At 34.5% G+C, this 26,649-nt stretch overlaps 1 long non-coding RNA gene across 2 annotated transcripts in view; it reads left to right on the forward strand.

Moving 5' to 3' along the window:
- LOC134691500 (uncharacterized) overlaps nucleotides 1-26,649 on the forward strand; it is a 172,019-nt gene that overhangs the window by 128,453 nt on the left and 16,917 nt on the right. The window lies entirely within an intron of this gene.

Raw genomic sequence — 26,649 nt, forward strand, 5'->3', positions numbered from 1 at the left:
GATAACCATATCCTTGACATCAGCATTACCTCGCTCAATGCTGTGTCGAGGTTTACCATGAATAATTTTACATTCTGGCCATAAGTTTTTAAGCTCACTTATGATGTTTGCATTAATTCGGTACCATTATCACTTTGAAGGATGTTTGGAGTACCAAAAAGAAGAAAGATATCAAGTATTTGCATTGCTACTTCATATGCACGCTTTGGTGTAAGTGGGCGTAACATTACAAATTTTGTTAAATGATCTTGGTAAACGATTAAAAATCTATAATCGTTGTATTTGAATGATTGCATGTCTATCAAATCAACCTGTCCTCGGGAATTCAACTCTTGCTTAGTATAGGCTTAACGACAATGCCTTTACTAGCAGTTCTACGTTTTTTAAGTTGGCATTCCTCGCAAAGTTCCTTGTAAAGTTCTAAAGCTTCATATCAAACATTTGCGTACTTTCTTTTTGCCTCCTTTACCATGTTTTCCCTACCACCATGACCTATATATAGCTATTGATATGTAAATTTTCTGCACTCCGCTGTACATTTCTTCAAGACATACATAATAGTTTACATTTTCATCTGATGAATACCGTTTTTAACGATTTTTTTTCACATCTCCACGTTGAAGAACTTCATACCTACATTAAACAAAATATTTACTGTACTTTTATTTGGATTAAAAGAGATGAGAAAGTTTAGAAATTTATTTAAACTTTTATCACTTTGTGATAGGATACATGTATTTGAGATATGACCAAAGTAAATAAAACGTTGACATGCAAATCCGTATTCTTACCATTATTCTCTGTTGTCTGTTTTATTTTCAATTTGTGAATATAAACGTTTTTATATTTGATTTTTATATTATTTAAAAAAAATGAAATAATTGGTTTTATTTTTATAGTAATTACAGAAAAAAAATATAATAAACAGTAACTTACTTTTTTTAAAACTAGGTAGTAATAAGAGCTTGTTTTGTCTTCTTTCTGTGGCTCTTTGACAATAAGTTCCAAAATTTCATCTTATTTTTTCCCGGTTCCATATGTTGCACTTTAATTTTCCCTCAATCATTTGGAGTAACTTCTGTGTGTATGTTTGCTTTTGATTTACAGACATCTGTGCCAGAGCCATTTTTCTACAGTATGTTAGTTGTTAAGTGCATGAAAACTTCTCACTTAGATTAACCTTAAACTTATTGAGTATTACTGCTGTAAGCTTTTTTCACAGAAATTTTTCAATCAATAAGAATGAATTTATTTTTACAAATTCCCTGAAAACAATCAGTGAAAAAAGATCTTAATTATTTCAGGGATTTTGTAAACTCATTGGTCAAAATCAGGGATTTTACAAAATCACTGGTCAAAATCAGGGATTTTATAAAATCACTGGTCAACATCAGGGATATTATAAAATCACAAATCAGTTCAGTGATTTTACAAATTCCCTGAAATTTCAGTGATTTTACAAAATCCCTGATTTTACAAATTCCCTGTAACATATATACTTTAAGTATCTAAAAACATATATATTTATACATATATGTTATTGTGCATTTCTGATCATTTAATTCTAAATAAACATCATCAGATTACTCGGGACTGCAATTTAGACATATCATTACCCAGTATTTTGCAAGGAGAACAAAATATCTGTCAGGAGAAAACCGTTCATTGCATTTTGGATTTTTTTTTTTATTTATGTTGGTCAGCAATGTTATTCGAAATATAGTTTTACTTAAACATATACGATTTTTAATCTTATTTGAAAAAGGCATGGCACAGCAATTTTTAGTGCAAAATAACTATTATGTGAATTGTATCCTATTAAGTATATAATTCGGACTATGCTATACATAAAAGTCCAATACGTTTCGACAATTTTTCAATTTTACCCCGTGAGTGATCCATATACAGTAAAAATAAGCCCCACAGAAGCTCTATTCTTACGGTATGAAATTAAAAGATAACTGGTCATCCAATTAAAATCGAAAACAATACATTTGTAGTATTCCTTATAAACTAAGACATTTCTCTGTTTATGATACGTTATTTCTGAAATGACCAAACGCTTAGCTACTGTGTGTAGCACGAAAATAATAAAAGAGGAATGTGCAACCCATCATTAATTATTGTAATGGATCAGTATTATAAGAGTCCGTGTAACACTTATCAATTCAAAGTTTTAAAAAGTTTTGAAACTTTAGATTTTTAAATTTTAACCAATTTATTAAAATATGAAAATTCTTAATATCGTTTATAAATTTGATAGTTTAGGAATTTGATTAAACTTTTAAAATACTAAACCTAACGTGCAATTTTGATTATTTCACTTTTTGAAAGTTTGATTTTTAAAATTTTTAATAACAATATCAAAAATAGAAAAGGGGCGAAAAGAGGGGTACCTGTAAACACTGATGTAAACACGGCTCTGATAACAATCATTCTTAGTTATAAATGAATAGCACGAAATATATCAAATCATTTTTAATTACAAAATAAATAATGGAAAGAAGAAGCCTTTTTTTTATATATATAAAACATATTAGACATCACATGGGATAACAGTATCCTGAAATTTTAAGGTTGTGCATCTATCAAAAAAATATTAAACCTATTTAAACCGGAATTAAATAATTTGATTTAAATCTCTCATATAAGGTTAGCGTTTGAGATAAATAATTAAGAGCTATTTAGTGTTCCCAGTGCCCAACATTTAGAAGTAACAGTGAAAACTGACCAACTCGCAGTAAACCAAATAGTATTATTCGCCTTTTTGACATTCCTGATGAAGGTAGATCCAGAAAAAGCGCATCGGTCGCATGCAACTTTAAACGTTTTGTTTTCTTTTTTATCGATTGTATGACGATAATATATTGCCTTTTATGATTTATTTCAGTTCCAAGAAATAACACGGAAGGAATACTTAATCTATAGCGTCGCAATGAACGTTGTGCTAGGCGCGCTTCAGCTGGCCCCTAGACAAAAAAGTGTACAGGTTCAGTGATTATAGATGTCATACTAAACTTCGAAATATAACAATGAACTAAAATTAAAATCATACAAGACTTAAAAGGACATAGGCTCCTGAATGGGGACAGGCGCACAAATGCGACGGGGTTAAACATGTTTCGTGAGATCACAACCCTCCTCTATACCTCTAGCTAATAAAGAATGAAAAACACACAGTAATACGAACAGTGAAACGCACTTGAAAATAAATGCAAGTCCTATTTCAAAATAGGAAACAAACGAAACTAATCAAAATGACAATGATAATTAAAAACCAATTGTTCAGAGAACCATTGATGGTCTTTCCACCAGTAAGGATCTTTTTTATATGAAAATATTAAAATTCGATTTTAAATGTCAATTTTAGCGTCAAATGACAGCTTATTGAACGCTGATTCCAAAAATGTATGGTTTCTATACAAAAAGATATAAATGATGAGATCATTTTTTACTTCCGGTTTAAAAGATGTGACTTTCGGTATGTTTTGATAGTTTACTTGACACTGATTCCAAAAATAGATGATTCTATATACTTTTACATTAAATTAGTACAAAAAATGGCTACTTCCGGTTTACAAAAGGTCACTTCCGTTTGGATTTTTCAAGGTCACATTGCTTGCAATCTTTTGCCAAAAGTCCCATGGCTTTTCATGAAAAAGCAAAGGTCAAAATCTAGAACGTTAAATTTACCTATGACCTTGAGCTCAATTTCAAGGTCATCAACCAAGGACCTCAATTCAAAAGATTCTAGGCCTCTACTTTATATTGTTAATGACATAAAGGTCACACCCAGCAGGCAGGTTGCAGTATGGTCTTAAAAGGTATTTCATATATATCAGTTCGGCGAAAACAGACATTCTGGTCAGACATGAAAACCCCTGCCACAAAAAAATATGTCCGCTTTTATTCATCATGTTCATTTAATGCTAAATAATTCTGTTGGGTATTTTCGTTTCTAATAGCAAAAAAATGGACAAGATTTTTGTTTTGCGTCTAGAATTTTTTTTCTCTCAAATATCTAAGACTGTCTCCTCAAATCAAATGGTTCGTACTTACGACTTTAAATTATATAGAGCTTATACTGACTGGGAATCATTATTCAGCTTTATTATTTTAAAATAGGCTGGGGCGTTTGGGGTTAAACATGTTTCCGTAGTTAGATACTATTGCTGTGGAACTTTTTTTTTCATGAGAGTATAATAGTCTATAGAGCATTACTTTCTATTTGGTGGAATAGTGAAATAGAAGTCAATATGTTCTTGCTAAATCCTGTGTCGCTTTGAAGGTGTCATGATTGTCATCCTCAGCCTACGCAATGTGTTATAATAATTGTAATTTGAATTTCACCATATCGAATCACATGACTTTGATAATCAGTAAATTCCAGCGAAAAATATCTTTATAAGTCAAGAATTGTCGTATAAAAATTAAATAGTAGTACACGGGAAATGGCAATGTTAACCATCACTGGTATTAAAGAGATAATCGTAACTGCAACTACGATTATCCCAATATGGCGACGGCAGATATAGGTGAAATCTTTACAGTCATTTTTCTCAAATGTAGCATGTTGTCACTAGTTACTCAGCTGCAAGTTTTTTCTATACCATTGCATCATATTTGAATCGTAACGGTGCACTGGAATTGTCTAAGCGCTTTGAAAATTGCCGTTGAAAAATTCGGGATGATAATCGTAACTATATTGAATTTTTCTTGTTTGATAATCGTAATTTCTTTATCGGATAATAGTAACTGAAAATTTTTTAATGTGTCTTTCAGCATTTCAAGGGTATTGTGTGTATTAAAATGCAAATGTACAGTTAATTGATGACATTAACGGAAAATAAAAATAAATGAAGAAACTTACAAGTAAATATCTAAGACAAATTTACTTATATATCTCTCGATTTATTTGCGTTTTTCTACAAAACCGTTATTTCTTGTCCCAGCCACTTTTAAAAAAAAATGTGTTTGATCTTTACAAGTAATTTTTTGTGCAGTCAGTACATGGAATTAGATTTAACAGTTTTTAAGCAAAGAAACATACTATTTTAGAGGGACTAATAAGCTATTGATTCCTGAATGATTCAAAATAACCAAAATGGCATTTCTCTAGACGCCCTATTCAACACCCATGCTCAATGTTTGCAAGAGATATCAACATAAGGGTCTTACAAACGAAATGATGTTTTAAAGAGCACATCAAATGGACCAGAGTGATCACTTCGAAACGGTTCAAATCTCCTTCAGTATCTGGTTTTAAAATTATAATACAGCTTTGTACGTGTTTTGATGAATATAATCATTCTTGTTACTATTGCAATATAGAGATTGTGGAAAAAAACCAACATGTAAATATGTCCACCACAAAACGGTCACCTACGAAACAAGTATTGGAGATTTTTATTTTTTCAATTCTATTCGTTCAAAACAAATAAAAAGGGTTAGTTTCATGTAATTTTCAGTATGTTATCAACATAGAATAGGGTTGATGTCAACTACGAAACTTTTTGTCCACTACGATCGAAACGGTTGTGTCCACTACGACACTCATCAAAATGTCCACTACGTAACATACGTTGTACGTTCATATGTGAAGTACTGTCTAATATTTATCGATAAAAAATGATTCTCACATTCAGAAAAAAATGAGATCTTTCTAGTTTATAAATTAAAACAAACTGGAATGTCTATAGGAGACATTTAAATGCAATAAGATGTGCGTTTAAAAGCAGTTTCGTAGTGGACAAATGTCCCCTACGAAACAGTTCATACATTATGAAAATGATATCATTTCAAAGAGTATTTAAGATTGCACTTTTTATTTACAAACAGGTCTACAATAGAGGTATTCAAGATAACTCTAGAAATAAAAATTTCGACAAGTTGATTTTTCATTTCTATTAGGTATGAAATTCACCCTTTAATTGAAAAATGCCCTAATAACAGACAACAATATGCATAACCTTTTAATACATACATGTACCTGTTCAAGATATTGACAATGAAGCAGCTGTCGGGTCAGGTATTGTGGTAAGTAGATATTCTAATTGTTTTCAAATGTTATGTGTGCGTTTAAGGTGGGTTTGTTTGGTAGAAAATGGAGGGGGATTAGTATTATCCCATATCCCAAAAGTGCAAAACTGTTGTTCTTAATTTCTCGTCAAACTGTTTCTGGCGAATACTAAACGTCTTTCCTACTTCATTATGGCATAAAGAGTATGGGCTAGAATTGAACCAGCAGTCGCTTCCCGGGGGAAGAAATAGCACATATAGCCACCTGCATTAAATGATTTAAAACAATATTTACTATATTTACTATGTTTTTATTCAGGATAAATCAATGTTCTTTAACAGTCTTAGGGCCAGGTGAAGGACGCCTCCGGGTGCGGGAATTTATCGCGACATTAAAGACCTGTTGGCCACCTTCTGCTGTTGTTTTTTCTATGGTCGTGTTGTTGTCTCTTTGAAACATTCCCCATTTCCATTCTCAATTTTATTAATCACAAATCTGATGTAGGGTGACACATGCGTTTCCCCTGACAAGTATTGCCATATATCATAACTTCCTTCAAAATTGCCTCTTCGCTCATTCCAATATGTTGTGACATTCCTAGTTGTGTGGAGTTTTCTGAATTTTAGTTCGTGTTTTTCCGATATCCAAATTTCTTGAAGCTTGTTCACCCTTCCAATTTTATGATATAATAGTATGTAGCGGTTTTCATTAGAACCATTAATAATATATGCACAAAAAAGATATGTCATAAGATGTTGAAACGTGATTAATTCATCACCATAATTTCATCATGTGCTATCAGATACATGTTTTTAGTGTCAATATCAATAAAACACTATCTAGTTACGATTATCTTAGCATTTTTTACTACCATAATTACGATTATCTTTTTTCCGAGTTACGATTATCATCCCGAATTTTTCAACGGCAATTTTTTAAAGCGCTTAGAAATTTCCAGTGCACCGTTACGATTCAAATATGATGTAATGGTATAGAAAAACCTTGCAGCTGAGTAACTAGTGACAAAAACATGTTACATTTGAGAAAAATGACTGTAGACTTTTACCTATATCTGCCGTCGCCATATTGGGATAATCGTAATTGCAGTTACGATTATCTCTTTAATACCAGTGACCATGTTCACGAAGTCTAGTCTGATTAATCATTTAAAAAAAAAAAAAAAAGTCCAAGCAAAAGTCGGGGGGGGGGGGGGGGGGGGGGAGCGTACGCCCTCTACACCCCCTCTGGATCCGCCACTAAATTAAAAGTCCGGTAGAAGTATCGGAAACCAGTTCACATTGACTGAATCCTATAGTCTGTTATCACGAAACCAAAAAAGGTTTACCAAGTTTGTTTTCACTTTTATCATATTTTTACAATGATAATTTTGATAATTTCTTTAAATTTTAAGAAGGGAATATTCTGTTAACAGTTAATTTTCAGCGTTTTCTTTTATTAATCATTCAATATTCATTATATTTTTAGACCACGCATTTCTCTAATCTTTATTTTTTTGCCAGTTATTCTCTAATTTTCATTTTTTAAGGGCATTATTCTCTAATCATTTAACCCCATCCAAACCCTCGTTGATGAGTTATATTACCATACAACTAATATTAGATATAAAAGGGGGCAAAACTCGCATTAAATGTTACGTACCCTTTTAAGTAAAATTTACATGTTACGACATGTCGCAACTAACAATTGTCTGAAAATATTTTGTCGATATCTTGTATGATTTCTGAAAATAAGAGATAACAAGCCAAAATCAAAAACATGAACATGACCTTGACCTATGACCTTGACCTCATTTTCATACTTTTTGACCAAGGGCCTCAAATCAAAAGACCCTAGGCCTCTATCACTTATGGTTTTCCAGTTGCAAATTTATTTCATTTATTTCAATATAAAAGGGGAAATAACTCTCATATGGAGTCTTCGTAAAGCTTCGGTCAAAATAAAAACTAACATCCTGAGGATATAACGAGCAATTTGGAAAAATAAATTTGTCTCTTTCTTTTACGGTTGCGGAGGAGATCTGATAACAAGAAAAACAGTGTTTTGGGAGATAACTCTTACAAAGAAAAGTGTTCGGTTAAACAGGGTCAGTTTCAAATGCGTATAGACTGTATGATATCATATACCAAAAAAGTAAGCGACATCTTGTGAAACATTTTTACACCGCCAGAAAAAAATTAGGCGGAAGAAAAAAAAAAAAAAAAATAATAATCAGAACAAATCCACCAGGAAAGGTGGAAAGACCTAATAAATTAACAAAGAACTACTATATATAAAGCTAGCAGTTACTGCCATACGCCAGCTCCAGACCTCAATTCATGAAACTGATTGCAAGGTTATGTCTTCATTATGCACACTCTCTCCCTGTTGTATTTATTGCTAATTTATTTCGGAACATTCATGAAATATGCGTCACTGGCAAAAAAAAAATCGATAATTCAAAATAGGTTGTTTACGTACAAATTACGAAGAAACTTAGGATTCAACTCCCTCGGACAAAGTAGCCCTTATAGATGGATTTTGATATGTTTTAACTTCACTTTGACCAAACACCTCTTCAATTGTTTTCGGTTCTTATTTTTCTTGACTTTCAATTTCAGTTTTCAGCGTTCCGTTGTTGAACTCTTTACTTAAAATTCAGCGTTTTACATTGTACTGGTTTTTCGAGAGCAACATTGGTGTACGGCCAAATATGGAAAAATCCATCATGCAGCTGACACTGTGCCTTCTCTTTACACGCCCCTTTCTGACTGGATGTACCTGTGTTCTTTTAGTTTGCTAAAAGTCGATTGTCGTACGATAACTTACAAATGTTCAAATAACAAAATGCCAAACGGAACAAAAATATCCCTTATTACATAAAAATCCCTTTCCTTTTGTTTACTATTTAAAAACAGTGGTTGATTTAGGACCCATAATGGAGCTACATGTACGTATATGATAACAAGTCCAAATGTGTATATAAGGGAGCAACCATTTAACTTTAAAAGTGGGTGTGGTTGATTTGTCGAAGCGCGAACAATATTATGAAGTTTATCGCTGATATCAATTTTAATTTGAGAAGAATTTTCAATTTTCAAAATTCCGACACCTGCAAATAGATAGATGGGCGCTTAATGTAGTACAGCGGCAACTATTACATACATATGAATGCTGAAAATAATGTTTATGGTATATGTTTATATATGATATGAATGGTTTCAACTTTTATAAAACCAGAGCTATAAGTTTGATATAAACGTTTAATTTATTTGGCCTTTGATGACAAATTATCAGTACCACTCCACATAAAAAGCAAGCAAATTAAGTTCATGTACGAAAACCTGCATATTTGTATTTCTTTTTTGTTATTTCGATTGAAAAGTTCAAAACAAAAACTACCCATATTTTACTTATACTCTTTGACCTGACAGACAGGAATAAAGATGTCGTAGCAAATTAGCACTTGCTTTGAATCTAACAAATCGTACAAAAGGCTCACAAGAACAATTGCTTTGGATCGAACAAATCGTACAAAAGGCTTACATGAACCCTTGCTTTGGATCTAACAAATCGTACAAAAGGCTCACACGAACCCTTGATTTGGATCAAACCAATCGTAAAATAGGCTCACATGAACCCTTGCTTTGGATCTTACAAATCGTACAAAAGGCTCACACGAACCCTTGCTTTGGATCAAACCAATCGTACAAAAGGCTCACATGAACCCTTGCTTTGGATCTTACAAATCGTACAAAAGGCTTACACGAATCCTTGCTTTGGATCGAAGTAATCGTACAAAAGGCTCACACAAACCCTTGCTTTGGATCGAACCAATCGTACAAAAGACTCACACGAACCCTTACTTTGGATCGAACCAATCGTACAAAAGGCTCACACGAACCCTTGCTTTGGGTCGAACCAGTCATACAAAAGGCTCACACGAACTGTTGCGTAACGAACCTAGGTATCAGTACTCTTTCAAAAGGTAGCGTACATTACTGTCAAAGTAAAACCTATTTAAAGGACAACCTAACAAGAATTAAACATAACTTCCTTATTCATTGGACACGCAAACGTACCATTGATTATAACATTTGAAGGATCCAGTCATGTGGCCTAGATATAAATTATTTTTCTGAATGTGACCTACCAAATTAGACTTATTACCAGATGTGTACTAACATGAGCTACATGACGGATGCCAAATGTGGAGCAGGATCTGTTTACCCTTCGGAAACACCTGATTTCAACCTCAATTTTATGGGGTTGCTCAGTCTTTAGTTTTCTATGTTGTTTTTTGTTTACTATTATTTGTCTGTTTGTCTTTTTCTTTTTTAGCCGTGGATTTGTCAGTTTGTTTTCTGCTTATGAGTTTGAATGTCCATCTTGTATATTTCGCCTCTCTTTTATTGATTTATTTCCTCTGGATGACAACACCTACACTAAAACAACAATTAAAACTTTAGGCACAAATCATTCGTCTTTTTTTGAGGTATAGTTAAACATTGTTCATTAAAAAAAATATTTAAAAAAGTAAACAACATTGACATGACATAGTATGCGTAGTAAAGACGGAAAATTAGCATCTTTCTAGAGTACTATTTTTAGTAGCAGACGCCTTCCAGAGTGTCATTGAACTTATAGACAGGACATTTTTTATGCCCTCCTCCTTATTTAAAAATCCCTTATTTTTTGTTTTCTTCTAATTGCTTGAATTATTTATTTTTTTTGCATTTCTGTAAAATAATTACATCCAGCACACCTTACGGACTTAGGGAGATGAGTAAGAGCCTGAAAATAGTTATAACAAAAACAGTGAAGTAGGTATTAGATCTTTTATCTTCAAAAGCGCATGAGAAAGTCTAATAATTAATAACAATATAATAGCATATAATGCAAATAAAAGAAACATATAATTCATATAATTTTCCAATATAAATGATCAAATAATATCTATAGTATACAAACTTTACGTAAATGCATGAGCATATGCATTTAAACTGACGAACACGTATGCTTACAATATTATTATAAATAAAAGCTTATTTAGCATTCGAATATATGAGCAAGATGCGGACTAACTCTTAAATGTATCAGTCTATGGAAGAAGCGATGCGATAAAACATTTTCTTATACCAACGAGCGATATTGTCTTATATCAACGAGTTGCATTGTGGGAAATTTCAGAAGAATGTTAGCATTTGTACGAAGAAAGGCAGATTTCTTGGTATAAAGTAATGACTATTTTCTTCAAACAGGGTGATATTTTACACGACATACGTCTGTTGTATAATTTCCATGAATTATTTCATTTAATAACAAGCAAGGTGTATTTAAACAAGAAAATTGAATTGTTGAATAAATGCATCATAATGCACGATTTATCATTTGTAGATGTACACATTCAATAAATGTCACGTAGCAAATTTAGTGGAATGCAATTGAGATGAATTCAATTATTTGCTAAGCCAAAATCACCTACACAGGCAAATTTCACTCACATCAATTTCACGTGAATTTAAATTCATGTGAATCTCACGTGAAATTCACATTAATTTCACCTCAAACGAGCTTATACGTGAAACTCACGTAAAAACAGTTTTTGTGATTTTCACGTGATTCTCATGTGAAACTCATGTGAATTTCACATGAAAAGCACATAAAAAATTTTTTTATGAATTTATGAATATTTAAAATAGAGAAATTCAAATAACATATACATTTTCAAATTTAATTAAAATCATGAAAAACATCAAATTTTGTTGTTGTAAATTTCACGTGAAATTCATGTGAAAAATTTCACATCAATTTCACGTGAATCTCAATTCCTGTGAAATTCACATGAAAATTTTCACGTGAGTTTCATGTATAAGCTCGATTGAGGTGAATCTCAAGTAATGATTTAATTGCGGAATTTAAATGCGGTTGTAAATAGTCTACCGACCTATTAGATTCTAATATAGGTCCAGTGGTGGATCCAAAAGTGGGGGTGGTTCCGGCGGTTGGAAACTCCCTTTTTTTGGCCGATCAATGCATTTGAATGGGTACATATGGTTGGACCCCCCTTTTGACCTGGGTTAACCCCCTTTTGAAAACGGCTGAATCTACCATTGAGGTCACACTGCTATAGCCTTTCTACATGGGTAATATCGAAATAGACAACAAATGTCATTACTAAAAAGATTTTTAAAAAAACCATTGATTCAAACAATCCAATCCAATACAGCTCCAAATAACAATGAATATTCAAATGGTAAAATAAATATTCCATACAAATTAAAATGTACAAAATTAATGCTTATTTTCCGAACTTTCAAAATACCATCTGAGTAGCCTCAGACTATAAATTGAACAACTCCAGATACAACGAAAATCAAAAATCTTGTCAAACAGAAAATGTGTTTATTATTAACATAGAAAAAAAATATTGACAAGGAAAACAGTTCTTTTTGGATATCAAAGACTTTTCCTGTTGGTAAATCGATATCTCTATGAACATAATCAGCTCGCCACAAGGACGCTCTTTTACATCGCGATGACCGTGAGGGCATTCCGATGTATTGTTGCCACAGAGATTTGACTTTCGTTTTTGACTAGAAACCGATCGTATAAATACGCGAACATTTCTTAGTGCAAAATAACAATCCGTATCTTTTCTTTATTAATCAATTTAGATCGTTCAGTGCTGTTTATTTGGTCATTTTATTGACGTAATCGTTCTTGAACCATCATAACTGTCGTTACCGTTAAAGCTTTAGAATTGTGCTAGTTGATATTTCACTTCACAAAAGATTCAGCACCCAAATGAAGTTTTTGGAGGACTGGAAAGCAGTTGTGTATAAGGGGAAATTTTAAAGATTTATAAACATAAGAAGATGATGCATGAGTTCGAATGAGACAACTTTCCATAAAAGTAATGATTTGTTTCAAGTAAACCATCATAGATCAAAGTAGGGCATTAAACACGGAGCCTTGGCTCACAGCGAACAACACGCTATATAGGAACAAAAACATTACTAGTGTTAAACCATTCAGACAGGAAAACCAACGGTCTAATCTATACTATTAAACGAGAAGACCTCATTTTGTGTGTCGCTTCTCTTCCTTCAACGATAAATTAATCATCATGCCTCTGTGTTCTATAGGTAACATGCATAGTCGCATTTGTCATCAATTCTTATGATTATTCAGATTGAGTTATTTTTTGGAGAAAAACGACAAAAACGGAGTCCGGATATTGATTCCGTCATCAGACTGAATTTTAGTGACTGTCATAGATAAACTTCCGGTTTAAACCATGCACACATACAACCAATCGTATGATTGATAACAAAAATGGAAAAAAAAAGGAGCCAATCAGAGCGTTCTCAATATCATGGTGTTTAGATCGCAAGAATCACAACTATTATACCTCCTTATAGAGGACAATTATTTTTTGCGTTTATCTACATGTAAACTACGATTATACTACTTCAATATATAGAGACTCTCTGTATCCTGTCTACTGTTTTATTTGAAATGTTAACGTTTACTATCTAAGGGGTCATACCAGTTGCGTATATATTAAAATAAGTAAAACATGTGACACAAGTTCAACCAATCGTATGATAGATAACAAAAATGAAAAATAAATAAGCCATTCAGAGCGTTTTCCATATCATGGTGTTTAGATCGCAAGAATCACAACTATTATACCTCCTTAGAGAGGACAATTATTTTTCGCGTTTCATGTCATGGTGTTTAGATCGCAAGAACCACAATTATACCTCTTAGAGAGGAGAATTATTTTCGCCGTTTATCTCAAGTAAACTACGATTATACTACTTTAATATATAGAGACTCTCTGTATTCTGTCAGGGACTTTCTATGTTAGTATAGAAAGTCCCTGATTCTGTCTACTGTTTTCTTTGAAATGTTTACTATTTAAGGGGTCATACCACTTGCATATATATTAATAAGTAAAACATGCTCAACTTCATCTAAAACTACCTCGACCAAAAACTTTAACCTGAAGCGGGACGGACGGACGACCGAACGAAAGAAAGAACGCACGGATGCACAGACTAGAAAACATAATGCTCATAAATGGGGCATAAAAACTTATGGTTGAAAGGGAAATTTAGTTAGTGATTTGGCAAAAATGAAAGTAAGGTAGAGATTAGAGGGAGGCTAGACCTTTTTCGGGCCGTCGGGATCGGGTGTTTTTAAGCTCGGGATTTGGGGATTGATCCTTACGGAATCTGGGAATATGTTTTTCTATTTCGGGATTTCGGGATTTCGGGATATGAATTTCTTTAAATTCTGCATTTCGGGATTTTATGATTTTAAGCCCGGAATTTCGGGATCAGGACCCCTCCGACCACCCCTCAAATTAGCCTAAGTCGGTCTTAGTCATTTATACATGATTCATATCCTACCATTGGTATGTTAATAAGGCTCTCAAAAGAAAAGGCACTGATGGGTTGTCCTATAAGCATATTTTATTAGACTAATAATGGTCTATATATATAAGCAGTTACATGTATTTCATGTTTGAAGCGGTTCAATTTGATTTGAGTTTTACTAAAAGAAGCATTGTAGCAAAGGAGAAGAATAATTGTGGTCTGAGGCCAGAAGCACGAAAATAATTGAATTTAACAGAAAGGAAACAAATATCGGACTTTGGAAAAAGGGAGAGGGCTTTTGATACCTTTTATGAAATTCTCCATACATAATATCTTTTACAAAAAATCATCCTACAACAGTTCACAAGCTGTATATGCCCGCGCTTACGCGGGTGTGTTCTAGTTTGTATACAAAAAGGAGATTCAAAAGTACAGGTCAGATATTGTCGAATCAATCTGAACGAGGACAGTATGATTCATCTCTGTCACAAGTTAGTTTTATTGTTTTCAATAAAGAAAGCCTTCCATGCGTGCGTTGCGAGCATATCAGATATATGTTATTTTGGTGCGTCCATTATAAAACTTGCTAAATATTGTATATATGTGAACAATAATTTTGATACTTCGCTATTTGATTACGACATTGTTTATAAAACCCTATCGGTACTGGCATTTCATTGAAAATGTTGGATTGAACCTGGTTTTATAGCGCTTAACCTCTCACGTGTATGACAGTCTCATCATGCAAATTCTGTCATACTAGAACACACCCGCGTAATCGCGGGCATATACAGCTTGTGAACTGTTGTAGGATGATTTTTTACAACGATGTGTGAACAAAACAGACATAATAGGTAAAATTGTCAAAATATGGGTACAGCAGTCAAATAGTAATACTAATAAGTACTAATATTGATATAAGAAAAAGACCGCTATGATTTTTTAAAAATATCGCATTGATATTAGAAATAATAGCATTTGTATATTTATGTATATAAGAAAAACACAGCACTTCAAATTTTACACGGACAGAAACGTTTGCTTCTAACTAACTTCTGAATGTATATTTAGACTCAATTGTTGTTTATATTTGATTAATACGTTTTAAAATTAATATTTTCTTACTCTTTCTTTGCCGAAAACAACATTTCCCGCATGGAATGTCTGCATATTTACAATTGATATTACACAATATCGCTATGTGATATAAAAAAAGTTTTTGTCGATTCGTTTCTTCCATAGACTGTGTATATATGAGCATAATGCGAGACCTAATATTTGAACCTAACGGAGCATAAAGCACGTGCTTCACAGCATACAATATTGAATACATAATATCTCAACAATGAGCATGTATAAACTTTTATCTGTCGAATTATTATCATGGTAGAGCATTTATTGCGCTTGTAAAAACGTAAACTTCATAAAACCTATTAACCACAAAAAAATCAATTCCGACAATGAGCATTGGTTGAGAAATATTCAAACTCGAGACAAACCTAGCATTACGATACTAATCGTGAATATTCAAATATTATGAATATGAAAACAGAATCATGTGAAATGGGGAAACTAGCTTTTTAAATATACATGCTTGCTTTTATAAAAAAAAATCATGACTCGTTAGGTGATATGATATAGGGCTAAACGACAAGAATAGTTTACCGTAAATAATTACTTATCAAATTAACCTACACATGTGAAAATTACGCATAAAGCGTTTATTAAAATAATCAACATCTTACCCTTGCGGAACTGACCTTAAATCGTATTAAGTATGAACAAGCGATAAGTTAAAATTATCATTTCCAACATGCGAGCGTAAAACTAAATTCTATAACGCGTTTAGAAATACCCTTGAGTACAGAAAGTTTGTGAAGAATAAACCAACCTTTTTTTGAACATATATACATTTATTTACACTGATCGAGCAACAACAGTTTGATCTTAACTTCTTTACTTGCAGAACTTATAGCTATTTAACTTCAACTTTACTAAATAAAATGGAAACGAAACTTTACGAGGTTTCACGATTCAATTGAATAAAATAATGAAAGAAACATATTAACTTTGAATAAATAAAATACTTGACTCACCTGAAAACAGTTATAACAAACACACCTAGTGAAGTAGGTATAAAATGACTCTATGACACTAGTACATTGGAAAATTCAGAGTCATTTAATATACATGTATCTCAAAAGGGGAGGATGTTTTTTTTTCTGAGGATATCAAAAGCCATTTCTTAGGCCTGATTGGCTCAAAATATATCTGTAGGGTGCCCATTTTTGTTTCTGATGGGTCTTTTGTTGTCTTAATGTGTAAAATTGAGGAAATGCTGGCACAATTTGGCATCTGAGGGGTTTAAAACCAGTGGCGGATCCGACCATTTTAAAAAGGGGGGGGGTTCCCAACACAGAGTAAAAGGGGGGGGGGGGGGTCCCAACAGAATAAAGGGGGGGGGGGGGGGGTTCCAACTATATGCTCCCATTCAAATGCTGTGGTCGGCAAACACAAGGGGGGTTCCAACCCCCAGACCCCCCCTGGATCCGCCAATGAAAACAAAGCACGTGAGAGATTGAAATTTGCCTGAAATTTTTCTTAAGGGGTCTTTGACAAGATATAATCCCCCCGTCTTTTCATATATTAAATGGAATGTCCCATTACGAAATTGTTTCTATGCAGCATTTTTGTCATATTTACCATATAAGACTATGGAGTCAGTCAATATACAAGACTCAGGGCGGGTCTAGGATTTTTCAAACGAGAGGGCGGCGTTATTTCAGAAAACGAAATCTATCTACTACCGATGAATAAAAACAGACCTTTTCTCTATTTTGGAATCTGCGACACTTGGACTATTGACGTACAATACAACAATCACTTTTCCTTTGTGACGTCAGACGTTTTTATAATCATATAAAACTTGAGAACAATGTGAAACTGTTTTGACGATCAAAGTGTAGCGTACGCCCTGTACGTTCCCCTGGATCAACCAGTACGACTGCAACCTGTCTTACTTTAAAAAAAAATCATATCACAAAAATTTCCGGAAACAAGTCCTGAAACGAGTTGTATATTAGGCATAGTAGATAGTTTCCCGCCGCCTGTCAAAGTATGTTTCCTGTAGTAACAATTGTGAAAAATGGTAAAAATAGACGGTTTTTGTCAAACATACTCGAAGATATATCCAATATGTTGTGAATACACAAAAAAGTATGTTAAAATAAGACTTGCAGGTTGAAATGCTGGCCACAGCTGGTGCAGTGGTGGTCCTCGTTCCAAACAACAGTAAAATATACACATGTAATACTACATATATGTAAATAGCCATAGTTTACAAGCAGTGGCGGATCCACCGACTGCCTAAAAGGGGGGCTCGCTTCGAGTTATGCTCCAGTGATTCCCAAAATAACCAAGGTTTTCCCACTAAAAGGGGTGAGGGCGGAAAATTTAACAGTAGTCTTGACTTTTAACGTTTATAGAGGGACATGACACAAAATGAATCCCAGGAGAGATAATCTGACCAGAGACATATATACACATGTGTATATATGTTTCTGATCTGACTATTAACATTAGAGTGGCATGACACAAAAAGACTCCCAGTAGAGATAGTCTGGCTATTAACGTTAGAAAGACATGACACAAAATGACTCCCAGTAGAGATAGTCTGGCTATTAACGTTAGAAAGACATGACACAAAATGACTCCCAGTAGAGATAGTCTGGCTATTAACGCTAGAGTGACATGACACAAAATGACTCCCAGTAGAGATAGTCTGGCTATTCACATTAGAGTGACATGACACAAAATGATCCAGTAGAGATAGTCTGGCTATTAACATTAGAGTGACATGACACAAAATGACCCAGTAGAAATAGTCTGGCTATTAACATTAGAGTGACATGACACAAAATGACTCCTAGTAGAGATAGTCTGGCTATTAACATTAGATTGACATGACACAAAATGACCCAGTAGAGAAAGTGTGGCTATTAACATTAGAGTGACATGACACAGAATGACTCCCAGTAGAGATAGTCTGGCTATTAACATTAGAGTGACATGACACAAAATGACTCCCAGTAGAGATAGTATAGCCGGGTAAAATGGCTATTCGACTGAATGTAAATCAAGAAGGAAGATTCGCTCCTTAAACTTTTATTTCAGCAGACCATAGCCGGGTAAAATGGCTATTCGACTGAATGTAAATCAAGAAGGAAGATTCGCTCCTTAAACTTTTATTTCAGCAGTCCGGCAAGACCGAACAACAAACTCCCAACTAAATGTAATGTAACATACAAACAATAACAATATATATAAGCACAATCAATTAAAGGATTAAGAAGATTAACAGATGACAAATTAGAAATAACAATAGATTAAAAGAGTAATTAGTGTCCGACACGTATTTGAAAATTATAGTCCAAACTGTCACATAGAATGAATAATGAAATAAATAGAGTAAATGCATTTAAAAGACCTTTGTCCAAGATTATGACACATAATCCGTGTAAAACACTTATGCCTAAATTTACGACAAAGTCTAGAATAATTAAATACATGCAAAACCTAAATATATTAAAACAATTGAATAACTAAAATGTTGTTCAAAAACTATTTCATTGCACTGTCCAAATTGTCTGGTCATATATTCCTGCGGCCTCTGAAGACACGAGCCGGGTCTTAATATTATGTTCATCTGAAATTGTTCTGAAAGTTTCTTCTGTGATTGTGGCGTCCTCTGTATCGATAGTTTTGGTTTGGATGATTATCTTCTCTTGTATTTTTCTGAATATTGTCCAGTTCGTCTTCTAGTGTTGTGATTCGATTCAACATACGTTCTTTGTCGCGCTATAATTGATATTGCTGGTCGATGGCTTTACATCTTTGATCGTATATCCGAGAATGAACTGCTTTAAGATCCGTATTGCGTTCCTGTAATTTTTCTATTTCTTTTTTATCATTTGCACCTTGTTTTTGAAATTTTTCTAAATTGCGAATTACACTGTTATGCTCTTGTTTCAGCTCTTTGAATTTCTTTTCGTAATGAACACTTTTGATTTCAAACTTCACTCTCTCTGAATGCACTCGGTCGTGCCTGAGTGTAACGCTATCAATGAATTCTCTATCATAATTAAAGGCGGGAAAGAAATCCATCAGTTCAATAGTAGTAAGTTCCGCACAGGGAAATATTGACATAGCTTTCTGTTCTTTGAATAGTCTCATTCTTTCTGCGTCGCGACGTAATTTTGATTTCGATTTAACTTTGACAACTTTCACGTCCGGTTGTCTATGAAAATTACACATTCTGGCGAAATGTCCAAAATTTCTGCACTTATAACAAAATGACATTTTTGCTGTACATTGTCTAAAATGAAATTGATTGTTCACAGTTTTTCCACAAAACTTACATAGGCAGTTATCCATATGTTGTGTTGAATTTCTGTTCTGAACAGTAGTTCCATTATCAGACATCTGGTTTCTCCAGTTTCGGTCAAAATTTCTGGTTCTCTGCGTATCCATTTTTCTGTTTGCTGGGGGTCAGCTACACAGGTAGAACAAGGTATCCGAAAGATGCGTTGCCCGTACGTCCTAACACCAGATATAGCCGGGGTGAAATGGCTATTCGACTATATGTAAATCAAGAAGGAAGATTCGCTCCTTTAACTTTTATTTTAGCAGTCCGGCAAGACCGAACAACAAACTCCAAACTAAATGTAATGAACATACAAACAATAACAATATATATAAGCACAATCAATTAAAGGATTAAGAAGATTAACAGATGACAAATTAGAAATAACAATAGATTAAAAGAGTAATTAGTGTCCGACACGTACTTGAAAATTATAGTCCAAACTGTCACATAGAATGAATAATGAAATAAATAGAGTAAATGCATTTAAAAGACCTTTGTCCAAGATTATGACACATAATCCGTGTCAAACACTTATGCCTAAATTTACGACAAAGTCTAGAATAATTAAATACATGCAAAACCTAAATATATTAAAACAATTGAATAACTAAAATGTTGTTCAAAAACTATTTCATTGCACATTAGAGTGACATGACACAGAATGACTCCCAGTAGAGAGTCTGACTATTAACATTAGAGTGACATGACATAAAATGACTCCCAGTAGCGATAGTCTGGCTATTAACATTAGAGTGACATGACACAAAATGACTCCCAGTAGAGATAGTCTGGCTATTAACATTAGAGTGACATGACACAAAATGACTCCCAGTAGAGATAGTCTGGATATTAACATTAGAGTGACATGACACAAAATGACTCCCAGTAGAGATGGTCTGGATATTAACATTAGAGTGACATGACACAAAATGACTCCCAGTAGAGATAGTCTGGCTATTAACATTAGAGTGACATGACACAAAATGACTCCCAGTAGAGATGGTCTGGATATTAACATTAGAGTGACATGACATAAAATGACTCCCAGTAGAGATAGTCTGGCTATTAACATTAGAGTGACATGACATAAAATGACTCCCAGTAGAGATAATCTGACTATTAACATTAGAGTGACATGACACAAAATGACTCCCAGTAAAGATGGTCTGGATATTAACATTAGAGTGACATGACACAAAATGACTCCCAGTAGAGATAGTCTGGCTATTAACATTAGAGTGACATGACACAAAATGACTCCCAGTAGAGATGGTCTGGATATTAACATTAGAGTGACATGACACAAAATGACTCCCAGTAGAGATAGTCTGGCTATTAACATTAGAGTGACATGACACAAAATGACTCCCAGTAGAGATAGTCTGGATATTAACATTAGAGTGACATGACACAAAATGACTCCCAGTAGAGATAGTCTGGCTATTAACATTAGAGTGACATGTCACAGAATGACTCCCAGTAGAGATAGTCTGGCTATTAACATTAGAGTGACATGACACAAAATGACTCCCAGTAGAGATAGTCTGCATATTAACATTAGAGTGACATGCCATAAAATGACTCCCAGTAGAGATAGTCTGTCTATTAACATTAGAGTGACCTGACATAAAAATGACTCCCAGTAGAGATAGTCTGGCTATTAACATTAGAGTGACATAACACAAAATGACTCCCAGTAGAGATAGTCTGGCTATTAACATTAGAGTGACATGACACAAAATGACTCCCAGTAGAGATAGTGTGGCTATTAACATTAGAGTGACATGACACAAAATGACTCCCAGTAGAGATACATGTAGTCTGGCTATTAACATTAGAATGACATGACACAAAAAGACTCCGAGTAGAGATAGTCTGGCTATTAACATTAGAGTGACATGACACAGAATGACTCCCAGTAGAGATAGTCTGGCTATTAACATTAGAGTGACATGACATAAAATGACTCCCAGTAGAGATAGTCTGGCTATTAACATTAGACTGACATGTCACAGAATGACTCCCAGTAGAGATAGTGTGGCTATTAACATTAGAGTGACATGACACAAAATGACTCCCAGTAGAGATAGTGTGGCTATTAACATTAGAGTGACATGACACAAAATGACTCCCAGTAGAGATAGTGTGGCTATTAACATTAGAGTGACATGACACAAAATGACTCCCAGTAGAGATACATGTAGTCTGGCTATTAACATTAGAGTGACATGACACAAAATGACTCCCAGTAGAGATAGTCTGGCTATTAACATTAGAGTGACATAACACAAAATGACTCCCAGTAGAGATAGTGTGGCTATTAACATTAGAGTGACATGACACGAAATGACTCCCAGTAGAGATAGTGTGGCTATTAACATTAGAGTGACATGACACAAAATGACTCCCAGTAGAGATAGTGTGGCTATTAACATTAGAGTGACATGACACAAAATGACTCCCAGTAGAGATACATGTAGTCTGGCTATTAACATTAGAATGACATGACACAAAAAGACTCCGAGTAGAGATAGTCTGGCTATTAACATTAGAGTGACATGACACAGAATGACTCCCAGTAGAGATAGTCTGGCTATTAATATTAGAGTGACATGACACAGAATGACTCCCAGTAGAGATAGTCTGACTATTAACATTAGAGTGACATGACACAAAATGACTCCCAGTATAGATGGTCTGGATATTAACATTAGAGTGACATGACACAAAATGACTCCCAGTAGAGATAGTCTGGCTATCAACATTAGAGTGACATGACATAAAATGACTCCCAGTAGAGATAGTCTGGCTATTAACATTAGAGTGACATGACACAGAATGACTCCCAGTAGAGATAGTCTGTCTATTAACATTAGAGTGACATGACACAAAATGACTCCCAGTAGAGATAGTCTGGCTATTAACGTTAGAGTGACATGACATAAAATGACTCCCAGTAGAGATAGTCTGGCTATTAACATTAGAGTGACATGACACAAAATGACTCCCAGTAGAGATGGTCTGGATATTAACATTAGAGTGACATGACATAAAATGACTCCCAGTAGAGATAGTCTGGCTATTAACATTAGAGTGACATGACATAAAATGACTCCCAGTAGAGATAATCTGACTATTAACATTAGAGTGACATGACACAAAATGACTCCCAGTAAAGATGGTCTGGATATTAACATTAGAGTGACATGACACAAAATGACTCCCAGTAGAGATAGTCTGGCTATTAACATAAGAGTGACATGACACAAAATGACTCCCAGTAGAGATAGTCTGGATATTAACATTAGAGTGACATGACACAAAATGACTCCCAGTAGAGATGGTCTGGATATTAACATTAGAGTGACATGACACAAAATGACTCCCAGTAGAGATAGTCTGGCTATTAACATTAGAGTGACATGACACAAAATGACTCCCAGTAGAGATAGTCTGGATATTAACATTAGAGTGACATGACACAAAATGACTCCCAGTAGAGATAGTCTGGATATTAACATTAGAGTGACATGACACAAAATGACTCCCAGTAGAGATGGTCTGGATATTAACATTAGAGTGACATGACACAAAATGACTCCCAGTAGAGATAGTCTGGCTATTAACATTAGAGTGACATGACACAAAATGACTCCCAGTAGAGATAGTCTGCATATTAACATTAGAGTGACATGACATAAAATGACTCCCAGTAGAGATAGTCTGTCTATTAACATTAGAGTGACCTGACATAAAATGACTCCCAGTAGAGATAGTGTGGCTATTAACATTAGAGTGACATGACACAAAATGACTCCCAGTAGAGATAGTGTGGCTATTAACATTAGAGTGACATGACACAAAATGACTCCCAGTAGAGATACATGTAGTCTGGCTATTAACATTAGAATGACATGACACAAAAAGACTCCGAGTAGAGATAGTCTGGCTATTAACATTAGAGTGACATGACACAGAATGACTCCCAGTAGAGATAGTCTGGCTATTAACATTAGAGTGACATGACACAGAATGACTCCCAGTAGAGATAGTCTGACTATTAACATTAGAGTGACATGACACAAAATGACTCCCAGTATAGATGGTCTGGATATTAACATTAGAGTGACATGACACAAAATGACTCCCAGTAGAGATAGTCTGGCTATCAACATTAGAGTGACATGACATAAAATGACTCCCAGTAGAGATAGTCTGGCTATTAACATTAGAGTGACATGACACAGAATGACTCCCAGTAGAGATAGTCTGTCTATTAACATTAGAGTGACCTGACATAAAATGACTCCCAGTAGAGATAGTCTGGCTATTAACATTAGAGTGACATGACACAAAATGACTCCCAGTAGAGATAGTGTGGCTATTAACATTAGAGTGACATGACACAAAATGACTCCCAGTAGAGATAGTGTGGCTATTAACATTAGAGTGACATGACACAAAATGACTCCCAGTAGAGATACATGTAGTCTGGCTATTAACATTAGAATGACATGACACAAAAAGACTCCGAGTAGAGATAGTCTGGCTATTAACATTAGAGTGACATGACACAGAATGACTCCCAGTAGAGATAGTCTGACTATTAACATTAGAGTGACATGACACAAAATGACTCCCAGTATAGATGGTCTGGATATTAACATTAGAGTGACATGACACAAAATGACTCCCAGTAGAGATAGTCTGGCTATCAACATTAGAGTGACATGACATAAAATGACTCCCAGTAGAGATAGTCTGGCTATTAACATTAGAGTGACATGACACAGAATGACTCCCAGTAGAGATAGTCTGTCTATTAACATTAGAGTGACATGACACAAAATGACTCCCAGTAGAGATAGTCTGGCTATTAACGTTAGAGTGACATGACATAAAATGACTCCCAGTAGAGATAGTCTGGCTATTAACATTAGAGTGACATGACACAAAATGACTCCCAGTAGAGATAGTCTGGCTATTAACATTAGAGTGACATGACACAAAATGACTCCCAGTAGAGATAGTCTGGATATTAACATTAGAGTGACATGACACAAAATGACTCCCAGTAGAGATGGTCTGGATATTAACATTAGAGTGACATGACACAAAATGACTCCCAGTAGAGATAGTCTGGCTATTAACATTAGAGTGACATGACACAAAATGACTCCCAGTAGAGATGGTCTGGATATTAACATTAGAGTGACATGACATAAAATGACTCCCAGTAGAGATAGTCTGGCTATTAACATTAGAGTGACATGACATAAAATGACTCCCAGTAGAGATAATCTGACTATTAACATTAGAGTGACATGACACAAAATGACTCCCAGTAGAGATGGTCTGGCTATTAACATTAGAGTGACATGACACAAAATGACTCGCAGTAGAGATAGTGTGGCTATTAACATTAGAGTGACATGACACAAAATGACTCCCAGTAGAGATACATGTAGTCTGGCTATTAACATTAGAATGACATGACACAAAAAGACTCCGAGTAGAGATAGTCTGGCTATTAACATAAGAGTGACATGACACAGAATGACTCCCAGTAGAGATAGTCTGGCTATTAACATTAGAGTGACATGACACAGAATGACTCCCAGTAGAGATAGTCTGACTATTAACATTAGAGTGACATGACACAAAATGACTCCCAGTATAGATGGTCTGGATATTAACATTAGAGTGACATGACACAAAATGACTCCCAGTAGAGATAGTCTGGCTATCAACATTAGAGTGACATGACATAAAATGACTCCCAGTAGAGATAGTCTGGCTATTAACATTAGAGTGACATGACACAGAATGACTCCCAGTAGAGATAGTCTGTCTATTAACATTAGAGTGACATGACACAAAATGACTCCCAGTAGAGATAGTCTGGCTATTAACATTAGAGTGACCTGACATAAAATAACTCCCAGTAGAGATAGTCTGGCTATTAACATTAGAGTGACATGACACAAAATAACTCCCAGTAGAGATAGTGTGGCTATTAACGTAAGAGTGACATGTCACAGAATGACTCCCAGTAGAGATAGTCTGGCTATTAACAGTAGAGTGATATGACATAAAATGACTCCCAGTAGAGATAGTGTGGCTATTAACATTAGAGTGACATGACACAAAATGACTCCCAGTAGAGATAGTGTGGCTATTAACATTAGAGTGACATGTCACAGAATGACTCCCAGTAGAGATAGTCTGGCTATTAACCTTAGAGTGACATGACACAAAATGACTCCCAGTAGAGATAGTCTGGCTATTAACATTAGAGTGACATGTCACAGAATGACTCCCAGGAGAGATACATGTAGTCTGGCTATTAACATTAGAGTGACATGACATAAAATGACTCCCAGGAGAGATAGTCTGGCTATTAACATTAGAGTGACATGACACAGAATGACTCCCAGTAGAGATAGTCTGGCTATTAACGTTAGAGTGACCTGTCCAGATTGACTCCCAGTAGAGATAGTCTGGCTATTAACGTTAGAGTGACATGACATAAAATGACTCCCAGGAGAGATAGTCTGGCTATTAACATAAGAGTGACATGACCAGAATGACTCCCAGGAGAGATAGTCTGGCTATTAACATTAGAGTGACATACCACAAAATGACTCCCAGTAGAGATGGTCTGGATATTAACATTAGAGTGACATACCACAAAATGACTCCCAGTAAAGATAGTCTGTCTATTAACATTAGAGTGACCTGACACAAAATGACTCCCAGTAAAGATGGTCTGGATATTAACATTAGAGTGACATGACACAAAATGACTCCCAGTAGAGATA

The sequence above is a fragment of the Mytilus trossulus genome, chromosome 11, assembly GCF_036588685.1.
Source record: "Mytilus trossulus isolate FHL-02 chromosome 11, PNRI_Mtr1.1.1.hap1, whole genome shotgun sequence".
NCBI lineage: Eukaryota > Metazoa > Mollusca > Bivalvia > Mytilida > Mytilidae > Mytilus > Mytilus trossulus.